Raw genomic sequence first — 17,275 nt, forward strand, 5'->3', positions numbered from 1 at the left:
TCCAGTCACCAAGTATTTTAAATTTCTTGAACTCTTTCCTGAGTGTAAAACTTTATAGAAACACCAAATATACAGAAGCACAGTTAACTTGCTAGTTGTTATACTGGCATGTTTCTTCTCACTTCCTTCTTTTTCCGTGTAGAGCTCAAATGGTCCTATTCAGCGCATTATTGAAGAATTGGGGCAGCTGGCATTTCTTGGGCTTCACCAGGAATGAACTGTTGATTTAGGAGTCTCATGATAGCAACTTCCACATATTCTGATAGAATTATTAATATAAAATAACACTTTTGACAAATAGCATGCATTTTCATTTTAAAGATGTATATCAGCTTTAGTCCAGTTGAAACTGTGTAATTTTTTTTAAAAATCAGATCAGAAGAACAAAATGTGCTTCTTCCCATCAAATCCACCACACCCTTCTCTCGCCCTCCACTTCTCCTCCTTGGGTTATTGGATGAGATATTTAATGAAAACAAAACACTTTCTGTCCTTTGGAAATGAAGTATATTTTTGAATAGCCTTGATTACGTTAGCCTTACAATCATACTTTGATTGTGATAACTGTCAGATATCTTTCCCTCTGTTGTAGCAGTGTTTTTAGGTTTTGCTTTAGCAGATAATTTATTAAGGAGCTTGCGTAACAGAAGCAAAAAGAAACCTGGTTTGTGAATGGACGCCAGCTTGGAATCAGGTCAGTCTTTTCACCAGCATCTAGCTGTTAGGCTGGCAAGTTTGCACAGAAGATCTTGGATATATTCCCTAGGGTGCTGCAGAAGCTGCAGTCTGATTTGTGGGGAAAGAAAAGAATGATGTCATCTTCACTTAAAGGCAAAGCTGCACACACACACACACACACACACACACACACACACACACACCATTATTGAGCTTGTGTTTAGAGTAGTTGTAAAATATGGTAAATGTGCTAAAATGTGTAGAGTATATTAAATGTCATGCACAATGCAGCGATTTTAAAAGGCAGCTGTAAGATGTATAGCTCTCTAGTTGAGGAGACCAACAGTCTGTGTTGGCTGATTTTTTAAAAATGTCATATTAACACATGTAACACATGTAAAGAGTTACACGTAATCCAATTTTTATGTAAGAGAAGGCCTTTAGAAATGTAGTCCCCTGCTTGGGGATTATATTTGCATGCTTTGGAGCAGCGTCACATGAATCATGTGAAAAGGTGGAGCACAGCTGCATAGTTGGGCTGCTCATCTGCTGCCTTTGTTGGAACAAAAAATATGAGATTAGTTTAAATGCTGATTAGTTTCTCTTGTGTTCTCAAGCAGGGATAAGTATGCCTTAAAATTTATCTCATAATAATGGAAATACTGTGAATAACAATTGCTGTTTATATATAAACAGCAATCTCTCTCTAATGCCAGTGTGTTGAAAGTTGTTTCCTTTTTGATGCTGGCCCGTCACTCTTGAATAAAGTATTGATAGGTGTTTATTGTCACATGCAAAAGCGCAGCTGTATTGCTTCTTTTACCTAATTGGCCACTGGCTTCTTTTCGTTCTTACCTTAAAGACTAACTAAATTTATTCCGGAATGCTTTATTGGTGACATTAAACTTCTCTCTTATTCTACTGCAACAGTGCTACTCCTTTGGAATAATTTGTTTTAAGAAGACACGTTCCACCTAATAATGGAAATGAATCTGTGGATCAATCATGAAGTGCTCTGCTTTGCCCACAATAGCAATGTTGGTCTAATATTCACAGAGCATAATTAAAAGGGTGACCTTGTTTCATCATTTTACCTTATTTATTTAGTTAGGATTATTTTTGAAACATGCTTGATTGTGGCATAATAGTTGATGTGAAGACAAAATGCTTTGCAATAGGACCAGTTATGGCACTTTGCTTTGAGAATGAAGTATGTAGGAATTCAAATTCAATTTGGAGTCTAATAAGGTGGGTATGGATTTTATTTATTTATTTATTTAAAAGCATTTTTATGCCATCTTTCCATGTAGTTCAGGGTCCCAAAGATGGTGAACAATCAGAACATTAAAGCAAATCTTAAAATGCATCTGTAGGAAACAATAAAAACAGCTCAGCAAAACACAGACACAGTCATATGCACATTAACAGGAAGGATGGTCAGTGAGGGTCACCGAGGGAACACCAACAAAACAGAAAAGTCTTCATCCACTGGTGGAGGGGACAGATAGATTCCATAGTTTCTGAGAAGGTGCGTTCTCAGGTTGCCACCTGACTAATCTCAGATGGTGGAGGGCCTCCAAAGATAATCTTAGTGTTTGGGTAGGTGATAAACATGACATATTTTGCAACCAATATTAGTGGTTTTGAAGGAGAGTAACTTTACCTATGAGTAAAATGGGGAAATTTATTGTGGATGGAAGCAATTAAAGTTACGTGGGTTCATAACAATTTTGTGACCACAGTACATCTGTGATCACTGGATTCTCTGTTTTAAGGGGCACCCCTCTAGACCTTGGCCATAGTAACAGATTGCTTGTAAGAACAGGGAGCATCAAAGATTTAATAACTTTCTCCAAAATGTATTTACTTTGTACCAACACCACTGAAAAGTATAATATGTTTTTCCCTGACTTGAGAGTAAAATTATGTTTCTGTGCTCCTTCAACACATATTGAGGTGGGAGGGCAGAGTTAGTCTCTTCATTGACATTGTTATAAAAGCTTGTGGTTTTGCAAAATCTCTTAAAACTGAACAGGAGATAGTGAACAATGAGCTTGTGTTAAATTTAAACAAAGTGATAAGAAATATGCTTTGTCCTTGATACTGCTTGAAGGAAAGTGAACAGATGTACACATTTCAAGATTAAGTGGTTAAAAAAACTGCTTAAAGGAATTGTGTGTGCTGTCAGATCATCAGAGTGATATGAAATGTAGCAGACTATGTTTTGCTGAATTGTTGTTGTACAGAGGTGTGTTTATACTAGGTCAATAAAGATGCACTGGCTGCATCTGCAGATACAGTAGCCAATTGATCTAATGCAGTTTCTAAAGGCTTTCTATACAGGTGATGTCATCCTTTTAGCTCCGTTCCCCTCCCACTCTCTCTCCTTCTTATTAGATATTTCATCTTGCTGCGGAGCATCCAATCGATGAGAGCTTCTCCTGAGGGAGCTGCTGAGAAACGAGCAAAGATAGTAGGAATTAGGACTCGAGCATTCAGTCTTGCTGTGGATGTTGCCTTTTGCAATGCATTAGACTTGTTTTAATTGGTAAAGCTGGTTTTGGATTAACCTTGAATCTGGCTGATGCTTTAGAATTCTAAGCTATACTGCAGCATTTTAAATTCTGCATTGGAAGGTGGGGGAGGAAAATGGTTTTGATTGCAGAGGCTTTGAACAATTCTGTAGTGCAGACCTGTTAGAATATAGATCTATAGCCTGAAGATACCAACTGTGCATGGATACTGTCTGGCAGTCGTGGTGAACAAGAGTATAAGGAAGAAACTTTGATATGAAGGATTCTTCAGTTGCACAAGATCTACTTAAGAAGAATCTTTGTGAAACTATACCTGCATTTTAAAATGTAGAGATGTGGAAAAGGGCATTGGAAGACCAACCAGCTATGACTGTGCCTTGAAATGGGAGAATATTTACAGGGCTTCAGGATTCTTCTTTTCATAGACTGTTGTGTTTGATTTATAATCCTTTCTAGAATTTATTATAGTTTTGCTGTTTCAGGCACAAGTTTTGCCTGGGGAAGCCTACTAACATTTATATTTGAATAAGAAACAACACTGAATTTTTTTACTGTGCTGTTATGTGTTTCTTAAAACTAGAGTATTTTTGAAGTAATCATAGCAACACCAAAAGCCACTGAAATACAGTAGGAGTTATAATTTAATCTATCACTGTGAAACAAAGTCTGCATAATCTTGTGCCTCGAGATCCATTGCATTTGGTTTATGGTTTATAAAGAGAATCTTCTGGGAATCTTAATTTCTTTTCTGTGGTATTTTTGCGTGAGTGGAAACTTTCCCCTTCAACCCAGGAAATGGCTTTTCTTGTTCGTTGTTACGCCAACTGTCTGCAGCCATGGGCCTCTAAAGTAAGTATAAAAAATTGTAGGTTTTGCTTCAACTATCTCTCCCCCCCCCCCAGCTTTTCTTTCTTAAGAACTTTTAAAAACTTCCTCACTGTTTCTTCTCTATCAGTATTTTTAGTGCTGAACCTCTTTAATACTTTATTGGTATGTTTCAGTATGGTGCAAAAGAAATCCTTAAATCTGATATGTTCTGAGAATTTTGGCCTACTGGAAATGTCATTTGAAGCCATTGTGGTTACATCAATCATTTTGCATATAACTAAGAATTGGTCATGTCTTCAAAGTAATAACAACCTTTTGACATTATTTAAAAGCAAGAATAACAGTTGATGACTTTTTCTTCTAGCAGAGGTTATAGTACATGATAAATTATCCCTAAAAAACATAGTTTTGATTCATTTTCTTCATTATTTTGAAATTTTCCATGCATTCATGGAAATTTAATTATGTTGCTGCTTCACCATTGCTAATTACTGGTGTTCCTGAACTTTTAAAATGGTTAATCTTTAAATGGAACCATTGTGTTGTTGTGACAGTTCAGCAGAGATTGACATAGAAAGCATATCCAACATTTTTCCTCTTTGTAGATATTAGGGTGATAATTTAATCAGACTTGTGTGTGTGTCACATAAAATGTATGGATGCTTGCCCATGAAAAACCAGAAATATACTATAGAGAAAGTGTAATTTATATTTGTATACATCTTTCCTTGTATTGAAATGTTCTGTTTGCTACAAGATAGCTGACATCACTCCTCAATCTTGTTCTTTGAAAGACTTGAGACAGCAAGTATTTTTAAAGTTGTTGACTGTTCCAGTTGATCGACATCTTTATATTGAAGGTACCTCTGTTGTCCTGATTGATAGTTTGAATGCTCGAGTCCAAAAGTTTGAAACTATTTTTTTCCAGTCTTACAATTAAGCTGTTCGTGGGTTTGTACATCCACATGCCTTGCTAACCTAGATGCTCTATTCTCATCATTCCCTGTCTTCTGTTCCCCTGCGCCCCCCTCCCCAGTTGTCATAATTCAACATTTACTCAAATAGGAAAGACATCTGTGCTTTGCCAGCTGTTAATATTAACCTACATGCTTGTGTGTGCCCCCCCCCCCACTGAATTAAGCCAGGAAGAAAGAGAGGAGGCATTCAGCCAGCATAGTGTTGCTGCATTTCCTTGGGCAGGGGAATGATGTAATGCCATGACAACTTTTCTGATATTCCTGCTTGGGAAACTGCTGTTTTAGGGCTGTGCATGTTTGTGTGCATGCACCCCTCCCAGCCACATTATTTACTACCTTTTTTGTGTAAGGAGTACTGTCTCTTTAAGACTAGTAGTGTGTTCCAAGTGTGCTGCCAGGACACTATGATGTGTATCCCTGCAGCATTATGGTGGTTGTAGCTATAGTGTATTAGTTTGCTATTACAAAGATAGCTGTGTTTAATTTTGTTGTTTGCCAAAAACACTTTGATTTTCATGGGCCTGAAATGTGTTCTTAAAGATCTTCAGAACCTTTTCTTTTTCACGCCAGTTTACCTCTGTTCACTGTCTTCCTCAGCAGAGTTTGGTTGTCATTTTAAAAATGGTGGTATGATCCAACTACTCATGGATCATGTAGGTGGTGATGTCACAGCAATATATATCTACTCTGCCTTGGGTACATGATGATATAGTGAGGCCAAATAAAATTGAAGGCCATGTATCGTGTCTTCACACTGAATTGATGTTTTTTTGTCCCATATATACAGGCCTTTCTTAGTTACTGAAACTGGTAGAATACATTTTCAGGGGAAGGTTCTGTTTAGCTCTTGTGTCCTCCTTGCCACTAGAAGAACAGTTTGGGGATTTTTTAAATAAATGGACATGTGATGTATTTATATATTTAAAATACATGTATTCCACCTTATTTCCTTAGATTCAAGATGGCTAACAAATTAGTAAGTCGTGAACACACAAAACCAATATAACAGTCCATCAGTAAGATAAAAACACACAAGATAAAAGCCCAGCCAGATCTGCCAAAACCATTTAGTCTCCATCAACTAGCCTCTGTATTCAGGGGGGGGGGGGGTTATTTCAGAATGTGAAGGTGTTCTTCACATTGATTCTGGTAAACCATTGCAGTTTGCAATCTTGAGTGTTACTAGATGGTCAGTCCTAAGAAAGGGGGCCACAAGTAGATATAAGTCCCCACATTACAAAATGTAGGCTTGTGGCTACTTCTGTTCAAGTTATTCTAACACAACCTTTCTGTGTAATATTTTCTGGTAATTCTGTGGTTTGGTTTTATTGTCAGGGAATACTGCATGTCATCCAACTCTGTATGTCAAGGTTAAGAACCCTTCATATAATCACTTTATCCTTGGATAGAAGAAAAGAACCCAGTGGACCTTGCCTACTCTTTTAACTTGCTCTGGCCTCTGTTTTATCTCTTGAACATTTAAACAAATTAGAGATTGAATTGTGAATTAAGGGGTGGTTCTCCCAGGATGGCTAAATCTATGTTACCATCAGAGTTTCACCTACCGAGTATGGATTAAACTGAGCATCATATATAAAATTCAATTGCTTAAGAATTTTCTTTAGTTGGAAGGTTAATCTTTTTGAAAGATATAGGTCTAAGAGAGAGAATATTAATGTTAATATGCTGACAAGGATATTGGATGTTTAGAAACATTGACAAGAATAATGGTATTCTGAACACGAGTCTTTTAATAGCATAAGGATAGTGTTGCTTGTTTTATGTTTTAATCTATTCCAAAGGAAATTTTATTTAACATCAGTCTACCCATTATTGTGGCAGCAGTGTATTATAAAGACCTAAAGGAACATATTTAAATAATACAAGATAAAATTTTAAGTTATAAACTTTTCATTGCAATAGCTGATTTTTCAGCCCTATGATGGAGTGATTTGTTCCTATATTAGAATATCTACAGGAATTAATAAATTAATTAAAAAACTTTCAGAATATAGTGTTTTGTTTTAAAGAGGTTGATTTTAAAGAGGTTTTACAGAGGTTGATTAAAGAGGTTGATTATAAGATAGATCCTTTTGTTTTAAAAAGCTCTGGTTTTAAAAGGAAATTAAATTTAATGCAAACATAATGAAGTTTACGTTTATAATTTTTTAAAATGAGTGATGGTTCACATGTAATGTCAGATCATGTACTCCCTCCTCCTTCGTACACTTACACCTGCCCATACTTCCTAGTTGTCAGTAAACCGTATTTTGTCATTTTGTACAAACCACCAAACTACTTTGCAGTTCCCTTCAAGCCCAATTTGCAAAGCATGATCAAGATGGAACACAAGGTGGTCTACACAACGTTCCCAAGTGATATGCATGTAGGTGCTGAACAGAACCTCTTAGCTTCACCAAGGTTGCTATAACATATATTCTGTCCCATATGTCATTTCAGTTTTTATCTGGTATCTGGTATCCTATGGTACATAAAAAAAGTTAGAAGGTCCATTAGATTAGGGAACTATTGAGACCTGGTTGCATGAACTGAATAGAAACAGTGATGGCTGCTTACAAGATTATCTGCAGTTCTATGGCCTACATGCTACTAAGGCACCTCCAACGAAGACCAGGCTTGCAGAGGCAGGCAGTGGAAAACCACCTCTGTTGGTCTCTTGCCATGTAAACTCCACCAGGGATTGCCACAAGTCAGCTATGACTTGAGGGCACTCTCCACCACTAGGAAACAATATTACTTTCAGTATCAGAAATATTTCTTTTAATACTGTTTTGTTTTCTATTCATGAAGTATATATGATTTTAGATAGAATGTCTAGTATTAATAGTATCAAGGTGGTATAGCCATGACTAACCCATAGAATTTACCATGGGATTGGAAGCCTGATCTGGAATGATTTTCTTTAGATAAAACTTTTGTAATTCTTGGTGAAGAGAACATGATGAAAACTTTTGGATGACCTTTGCCTAACCTTAGAAATAATAGGGCATTTTGGAGAAGGTCTTGATAACTGAGACTTGATACCAGCTTAGCTAACAAGGAAGCAGTCAAAGATGAAGTAGAATATTGATGTTGGAGACTTACTTTCCCCAATAGGGGTCCAGGGTGACTTACATAATTCTTCTGTCCTCGATTTTATCCCCACAACTACCCTGTGAGGTAGGTTAGGCAGAGATTGTACAACTGTCCCAAAGTCACCCAGCAAGCTTCCAAGGCACAGTGGAGATTTGAACTTGGTTTTCCCAGATCGTAGTCCGATACTCTAACCAATGCCCCACACTGGCTATTGTGAAGGTCAGGTAGTTCACTGAATACTTCAAAAGTAGTCAGTTATCTAAGATAATTCAGTAATCTGTACTGGACTTTTTAGTATCTTGTTTGTTTTTACTAAAAATAGTTCTTTTGGGAATGCTAAATTTTTGCTAGTGCATATGTTTGTGAAGTTATTTAATACTCATTAATTGTTATTAAGATTCTTTCAATGAGTGCGTTACAGTTTTTATATAAAATTTATTGCAAGTACAGGATGGAAAGTTACTTAATTGGAAAATATAAACTAACAATGGGATATTTGAAACTTTACAGAAAGTTAGCAACTGTCTTTTTATCAATCTACTGTTGCAAGAACACAGAGAAATATTTTTAAAAAGAATTTTAACAGAGTGTTTTTGAATTTAAACTCTTGTTTTAATACTTCTGAGTTTTATATAAAATTTTTAAGGCTTATGAATTGAATATATTAATAATATACATCAGGTAATGAAGAATCCTTAGCCAGTGTAATTAAATTGCCTAGTGAATGATGAGTAATTTAATAGAGTTTGAAGTATTTTGTTATATTATTACCACATTAAAGTATTACTTTATAATATTTTAATATATTAATATACCAACTAAATATAAGCTGTCTGGTCTCCATCAGAAGAAAGATGAAGTAGAATTGTAGTAGAAAAATATATAAATATTAAAGTCAGAACTCAGAAGTAGAATTTAATACATATTAACTTTATCCAGCCTTTTTAAAATCTTGCAGACTTGAGACACTGCATAATGGGGAAGACATTGCTTATTGAAAATAAGAGTTTGCTGAAAGTTGAATTTATAAAAAGGAGAGTAACTAGTTGTTTTCATGGCCTTCATATAGATTTGACAATGATACTTAAAATGAAAAATAATTACAGTTGTATTCCATTGGGTTCCATAGTAGGGGAATATTTTAACTTATGATATTAAGCAGCATACCTGTTTTTGGTGGTACTTGAAAAGCTGCAGCAACTACAACAGAAGTTAGGGGGCTAGTTGTACTCTTCCCTCCTCTCCTGCTCACCAGAAGACTTGATATTTAAATATTTTTCTATTGAGCACTGAACTTAATAGAAGGAGAGAACTTAAGTTGTGCTCAGGATGTCACAACAAACTCTAATTAAGCTGAGATTTGTGCACGAACACTGCATGTTTTTGCACTTTTGATTTGCTGTGATGTATAGGTTTGCTGTGATGTATAGATTCAGGCCCACAGGTGAGTCAGAGTTTGTTTACATGTCACAAGCTGTGTTTTTAAACTATAGGTTTTTCAGGTTTAGAATCTCAGTTTGTGAGACTTAACATATTCCAATTCACGTTGGCTCCTCCATCTGCACATGTCAGGGAACCACAGCTTGTTTCAAATTAACTGTCGTTGGGGGCACCTTGTTCAGGGGTGTCAGGGCTTGTCGCTGCCACCGCTGGGCAGGGCACCGGCTGGGCTGGCCCTGACATCAGAGGGGCACCAGGGATGCTGCAGGACCCTGCTCTGTGGAAGGAGGGGCGGTATACATCTCCCTGACTCCCTCTCAATCCACTCGCTGGCCTGCTCAACCTGGCCTGCTTACAACCTGCATCTTCCATAACTTTCCTCCAAGCCTCGATTCTTGCACTAGTCTGCTCTCACTCCACGCCATCACTCCTTACTCACACCCACCACCTGAGAGCTCTTCCTAGCCACCTTATATAGGGTTTCCTTTCCCCGCCCTCCTTCTAGGCTTGTTCCCTCTCCTGACTTGGCCCAGCTGTGCCTTCCCTCAGGTGTTTCCCTCCTACCACTAATCCCTTCTTGGCTTCCTTGACTTGCTGGCAGGGTGGGATTGAATGCGAGCCATCCCCAGCCATCCTTGGCTTTGGTTATGAGGAGCTGCCCCAGCCGGCTTCTGTGCTGCTGAGCATGCCTGGCCTTGCTCGCGAGGAGCTGCCCCAGCCAGCTTCTGCACTGCTGAGCTTGCCTGGCCTTGCTTGCGAGGAATTGCCCTGGCCAGCTTCTGGGCTGCCTGCTCATTGATGCTGGGCAGGGCTACCCATCTCCTCCCCCAGAATGCCTGTGGCAGCTCCACCTGGAGGGGCTTGGCTCCTAGCAACTCCTGAGCAAGGCTGCTGTCCTCTAGCCGGGGTGTGGCTCTGGGCTATAGTGGCTGCTTCTCCTCCTTGGCTGGTAAGGGCTCTGTTTGGGCTGCTGCTGGGTCCCTATTCCCCCTGCCTTGGGCCTTTTCCTCTGTCCTTCTTAGCCCCCTCTCTTCCCCCTGGAGGGTGGGACTGGCTGGTCTCTCCCTGCTCCCTCCAGCCCTCTGAGGCTTTGGCCTTTCACCCCTTCCCCCTGGAGTGGGCAGGTTCTGGACCTGGTTGCTGACTGGGGTGGTAGGGCCACTGCCTCCCGGTTGCCTCCCACTGCTCCCTCCTGGCAAGTCTGGGGGCTGGGACTCAGACCCCAGACAAGGGGCTCTTAGAATTTCCCTGGGGTCCAATATTCCTGAAACTTGGGGTGTGGATTATTAGAGGACAGTCATGAGTAGGTCCCCTGAAAAGTTGTTGGCATTCTCATGAAAATGCCACCCCCAGCCTCTAGGATAGCTCCCAGATATTTTCCCGTAGAAAACAATTACTGAATATTTCAGAAATACCTGAACTGAATTAGAGAATCAATTTGAAATTGGGGAATTCTGATTTTTTTTCTCAGATTTGGTAAAAACAATTCAGATTTACTTTTTTTTTTTTTTTGTGCACACCCCTATTCACCACCATGTTTTCTCTTGGTATTCTCTTGGTAGCAATCCAGTATGCTGCCTGGTGGAGTGATTGTGTGTCTGTACATCTACAGATGTTGGTGCTGTTTCAGAAGTGTTTTTAAAAAATCAATATTTTCCTGCAAATGTGCAGTCAGTGTCTGTGTGTGTGTGGAATAAAAGAGGAATTGGTGTCCACAGACCATAAATTGAGATTGTCAAGTTTAGTTGATTACTTTGTTTAAAGAAGTGCTTAATAACAAAATTAGTCTGTTTTTATTTTGTTTTTCTATGCATTATTTTAAGTGGTTTATGAGAGTTTAAAAAGTTTGTCTACTTACTGGAACAAATTTTTACTGCTCTTTAATTAAAATATAGTGGCAATCAGAGACAGATATAAAACCCATGGAAAATTATGCAGCATAGATGCTTTTATATTCTTGGATATTTTACTCCTCTTATATCTTTAATGGTACATTTTTAACCCTAATGGTTTGATAATAGGAATATCTCTAACCTCATTGGCTTGTTTATTTCATCATTCTATAGGTTTAGGAAAATTGTTAGCTCAGTTCTTATATATAGCTTTTAACTCCTATATTGTTCTTATACGAATGTACAAATGCTATCAAACAGAAGGATTTATGGGGCTTGCATAGAGAACGTTCTGTATAAAGTTAATCTTTAAATGCTTTGTTGTGCAAGTAGACACTGAAAAACACTCATCTGAAGGATTTTTTGTCTTTTGGTTTGGACTGTGACTGTTTATTTGCTCAAATATGGCTAGATACATATAAATTCACTTGTCTGTTGGCAACAGCTTCTAATAATGGCTTTTATATGTGGGAATAAATTGTTACTATAATGTTGCATTTACTGTGTTTTAGAATGTCAATGAAAAGTATTAGAAAACTTTTTTGAGAAGTTAGATCTTTGTGGCTGTTAGAAAAAAACAGCCCTTGAATCTGCGCAGTGGCAGTATCGTAGCCAATTAGGTTAATCCGAGGCACGATTATTGCTAATTGAAACCCTTGAATCTTACCAAGAATCTTGGAGGAAGAGGAGAATAAACATACGAGACTTTCTCTCACAAATATCCACCCACCAAAATCTTTCTCTGCAGTCAGGTATTTGTGCAAGCCAGTTTCTCATCTACATTTGCTTTTGCTTCCCACTTACTGTCTCAGTTGATCTCAGCATTCCGTTTTTCATGGAGCATGCTCAGTGCATTTCTGGAAATGTTTTCTTCTTTTGGCTAATTTACAAAATTGCATGAAACCAAGGACAAGTACATAGATTATTGTGGGATTTAAATCTCATGTTCAGCTGTGGATGTGTTGATCATATCTTGAGAATTACTCAGTGCACACATAAAGAAAAATCAAATGTACATTGTACACAGGTTGTACGTGCATTCTCTGTAATTTGTGAACAGGGCTTCTGTGTTGGCACATTTGTTTGGATGCTTTCAAGAATTTTATAAATACATAGTTGTATTATCATCTATCAAAGTTAAAATCACATGACCTGTCTGTTGTTAACAAATATCAGAATCTAGTTTAGAATTTTGTCCTCTCTTTTCCTCATGATCACTAAGCAGCCATGTTGTATCATACAGAAATATGTTGCTTATACATATGACCACATATGGATGCATTTTAAGGACCATGATTTTGCTTTATTTTGTTAGCTATTAGTTTTCTGCTGTTTTAATTCTAATATCTATCTTTTGTTTTCTAAAAATTGAGCCTATTCAATTGCATTTATAAAATTGAAATCACTGAAAATTAAAAGTTAGTAATACTGAGAAGCGTTTAATTGGATATGGAATTGAACAGCCATCAGTTACTCTGGAGGAATTGAATGATTGCTGAGGGGTCATTTTCTAAGATTGAGTATAAATAGGGTGTTTTGATGTATGTAACAGTAAATAAATGAAAGCTGGGAAAAATTTGAGAAAACTGCCCATTCAGTGGATTTAGAAGAGTGTAATTTTGCTTTGGATTGCATTTTTCATCAGTGTGTAGCATGAACGCTTTTACATAAAATAAGTAAATAGTGATAATTCCTATGCTTGTTCTATAGACATGCACATAGGGTTGCCAGGTTCCCACTTTGGTGGTGCATTTACGTTGCTGCTCATTGGACAGTGGGAGAAAAATGAGGGGGAAATGGAAAGGGCGAGTGCCAGCATCCTGATGCAATGACATCACTTCCACCGTGACAGGAAGTACCATGTTTGTGTCATTAATGACATTGTAGTATTAAGTCAAAACTCTATGGTTAAACCATAGAGTTTTGGCCAAATGTTAGAGCATTGCCAGCAGTACATTGACATCACTTCTGGTCGTGGCAGAAGTGCGATTATTACAGTGTCAGTGATGGCTAGGCCCTCATCACAGATCAGTCTCCCAGCAGTTGTCAACTTGACTAGCAGTCCTACACACAACATATTTTTCAAGGATCTGTTTATTGTTTAAATGTTGTTAGTGTTGGCAACAATTAATACGGTATAATGTGTTTGATAATACATTGTTGAAGAGTTCTGTGCTTTCAAAGTATCCCCCACCTAACTTCCTCTTTCCCTTCGCCTGGCAACCCTCATACCTTCATCCTTCACTGCGTCCTTCTCTCCTTCATACCCACTAACTAACCTACCTTTTACTGAATGTTGTTGTTGCTATTATTATTATCTGTCCCTCCCCTCTTCAGCTGTATTTATTAACTACATTTATACCTGGTATTTCTCCACACTGTGTACCCAAAGCAGCTTTAATCATTTTTCATTTTCACAACCACCCTGTGAAGTAGGTTAGGCTGAGTGTATGTAACTCACTTTCAGTCATCAACCAAGATTCCATGGCAGTGTGGAGTTTTAATCTGGGACTCTGAGATCCTTGTCTGAAACGCTAACCACTATGCTACACTGGCTTTCTTGAGTTGGTTGCTGTTGAACAGTAGGAAGCAGACAGTAATGCAAGTTACATGGTACCAAGTTGCCTCATGGTCCCAGTGAATCCTCCCTCAAAAGCCAAAGCAGTCCTGGAAAGAGCCTTGCCCCCTCTGCAGAAACCAAAGCTTGAACAGTGGCAGTACTGTTGTGGCTGTCTAGCAAAGGCCACAGAGGTAATTTGTAAACTAAAGGCACTGCTTCTGTTATTTGAGGAGATTTTAACCTAAAACTATTTAAAAAACCCAGATTTTTCTGCAAACCTGGAGCTTTTCTGAGGTTTGTAGAAAGATCTGTATGGTGTAGTGATTAAGAACAGCAGGACTCTAATCTGGAGAACCGGGTTCAATTCTCCACTTCTCTGTTTGAAGCCAGCTGGGTGATCTTGGGTCAGGCACAGCTTCTTGGAGCTCTCATCTTCACCCATGTCACAGATGCATCTGAAGAAGAGAACTGTGATTCTCGAAAGCTTATGCTACAGTAAAGTTGGTTAGTCTTAAAGGGCTACTGGACTCTTTTCTATTTTTGCTACTACAGACTAACACGGCTAACTCCTCTGGATCAAGAGGAGACAGTGCTTCCGCTGCTAGTGGGGCTTTCTAGGTGGCTGGGAGTGGCATTTTGAAAGCAGAATGCACCAAATTTGCAGGGGACCTACTTCTGCCTGTCCTTTCAAGATGCCCCAAGTTACAGGTGGACTTCGCGGAGGGCATGTTATGGCCCCCCAAAGAAAGTTTCCCTATCATCCACCAATCTCCATTATTCCCTGTTGGGAAAATTGGGGGAGAGTTCCTAGGTGGATGGGACTGGCATTTTGCAAGCACAATGCACCAAACCTGCAGGTGATCCTCTCCTAACCCTCCTCTAACAACCAACCAAGTTTCAGCAAGATTGGACTTCAGGGGGCCATGTGCTGGCCCTCCAAAGAAAGTGCCCCTATGCACCAGAGAATCACACTAGGGACATCTTCTTTGAGGAGCCATAACATGCCCCCCTAAAGTCCAGTCTCCCTGAAACTTGGGGGGTCTTGAGAGTACAGGTAGGAGTATGTCCCCTGCAAATTTGGTGCATTTTGCTTGCAAAATGCCACCCCCACCCACCTAGGACCCCCTCATTTTCCCCATAGGGAACAATGGAGATGGGCGGTGGATGGGGGCACCTGCTTTGCAGGGCCATAACACAGCTCCCCAAAGTTCAATCTCCCTGAAACTTGTGTGGTCATGAAAGGAGAGGTAGGAGAGGGTCCTCTGCAAATTTGGGATTATTAGGGAAGAAAATGTCCCCGCTGAGCCCCCGGATTGTTTAAATGCATTTCCCATTGGAAATAATGGCCAAATCTTCCCAAATAATCCTGAAGCGGTTTAAATACCCGACCCTCCCTAACCCTCCTCTCACAACCACTCAAGTTTCAGAAAGATTAGACTTTGGGTTTTCCCGAATTTTTTCCCCAAAGCAGGAAACCCAAATCTTTTGTGGGTGCACACCCCTAAATATCACTGTTATTAGAGACAACGTGATTTAGTTGTTAAAGTGTTGGACTGGGATCTGGGAGATCTAGGTTTAAATCTGCATGGAGGCTTGCCTTGGGCCTGTCACACAGTCTTAGCCTAACCCACCTCACTGGATTGTTGTGAGGATAAAATGGAGAGAATTACATAAGCAGCTTTGGAGCCCCATTGGAGAGAAAGGTGGGATATAAATGACCTAACTAACTAAATAATGCTTACTTGAGTGTTCATTAAATTTGTAGGAAAGGAAATGTTTTGTTGTAGATTAGAATTTATTTAAAATTGGTTATAGATATAGGCAAAAGATTTATACATTCTAAATAGGAACCAGATTATATTGCCTATGGCCATACTACCCTGAATATTCCTGCTGTTGTCTGATCTCAGTCATAGATATATTTTAGAATTACATTTCTTAACATAACATTAAATGTATTTGTAGCAACTTTTCAGAAGACTGAAACAGTAAAATTTAATAAAAGTTAAATATGTTGTTTTGTGTACGAAAATCATAACCAAGATGAATGAGCAGATTATGATTTTTATGTAATGTTTATGGATTTTGTGCTGCTTGTGCTTTGAGTAGAATGTGTGCATTTAAACGACTGAAGAGCATCGTCGCCTTTCTATTTTGCATATTCAGTAGCACTTATTCTCCAAAAGGCCTTGAAAGCGCAGTGGGAAACTAGTTATCAGTATATTCATGTTCCAAACAGATATTTGCTCATTGTCCTTGACCAGAAAGCTAGTTAATATGAGATATTCAGTATAGTTCCGAGATATATTCAGTAAAAAAAATAGAGATAAACATTTGAAATATTGATTAGCAAATGAAAACCTCCAAGAGAAGCTGTCTCCATGCTGTTACAAAATAAACTGACGAGTGGAGGCTTGGTTAGAATCTCACATTTCCTCCTTCACCCTTTCTCTTCCCCATCTCACTCTTGGGGGGGGGGGGCTGGCCAGCAGACAGGGGAGGAGAAAGGAGAAACAGCAACAGCAATGCCTCCTCCTTTTCACAATTACCATCTCTGAGGCTTGCCTGCCTTATTTTACTGCACAAGGATGAGAGTTTGGGAAAGGAGCAAGAAGCAGCAGCAGCTGCTCCACCTGTTCTTTTCAGCTGCTGCTACTTGCCTGTTTTCTGTCACTTGAAGAAGTGGTGCCTGGATTTCGGTTTCGTTTTCTCAGCCATGCCGGACGCTCCTCTCAGCTGGTCCGGGAGGAAACGACCGGGCACCCTGACCGGGCGGCTGATCCGCAAGGATTAGCCCCCAGGACTCCCAGGGAGGGAGCCAGGGTCCGGGACGCGGCGGGAAGAACTCCCCGAAATCAATGCGGGGGGGGAATTGCCCGTTTGTCCCTATGGAGGCCGGCAGACGTGCGCGGCGCCTCGAGTGCCGCCGGGCAACGAGAAACGGCAAGTAAAAGAAACAGGCGGAAGCCTGTAAACAAGCGAATCCCTTCTGTTCTACAAGCGTTTGTGAAGGAGAGGTTGATCTGAAGAAGACTCGCTCTTCCCCTTCGTTGAGTTCCAGAATTTTGTTGGCGCCCCCCCCCCCAAATGGCAGCAAAGAAGCAAAGTCCCGCTCTCGGTAAGTCAATCTCGGCTACCTTGCAGAAGGGGGAGTCGCTCGAAGAGTTGGTGCGCAGGGCGGTGGTGGAAGCTATAAAACCCTTTGTTGACAAGCTGAACGAAACTGATCAAAGGGTGGGCCTAATTGAAAGCGAGGTGAAAACCATTAAG

At 39.4% G+C, this 17,275-nt stretch overlaps 1 protein-coding gene and 1 pseudogene across 1 annotated transcript in view; both read left to right on the plus strand.

Annotated features, from left to right (window-relative positions):
* Window positions 1-17,275, plus strand: part of RAPGEF6 (Rap guanine nucleotide exchange factor 6) — a 235,473-nt gene that overhangs the window by 100,433 nt on the left and 117,765 nt on the right. The window lies entirely within an intron of this gene.
* Window positions 12,032-12,103, plus strand: LOC129329459 (U4 spliceosomal RNA; annotated as a pseudogene).

Source organism: Eublepharis macularius, chromosome 4, assembly GCF_028583425.1.
Source record: "Eublepharis macularius isolate TG4126 chromosome 4, MPM_Emac_v1.0, whole genome shotgun sequence".
Classification (NCBI taxonomy): Eukaryota; Metazoa; Chordata; class Lepidosauria; order Squamata; family Eublepharidae; genus Eublepharis; species Eublepharis macularius.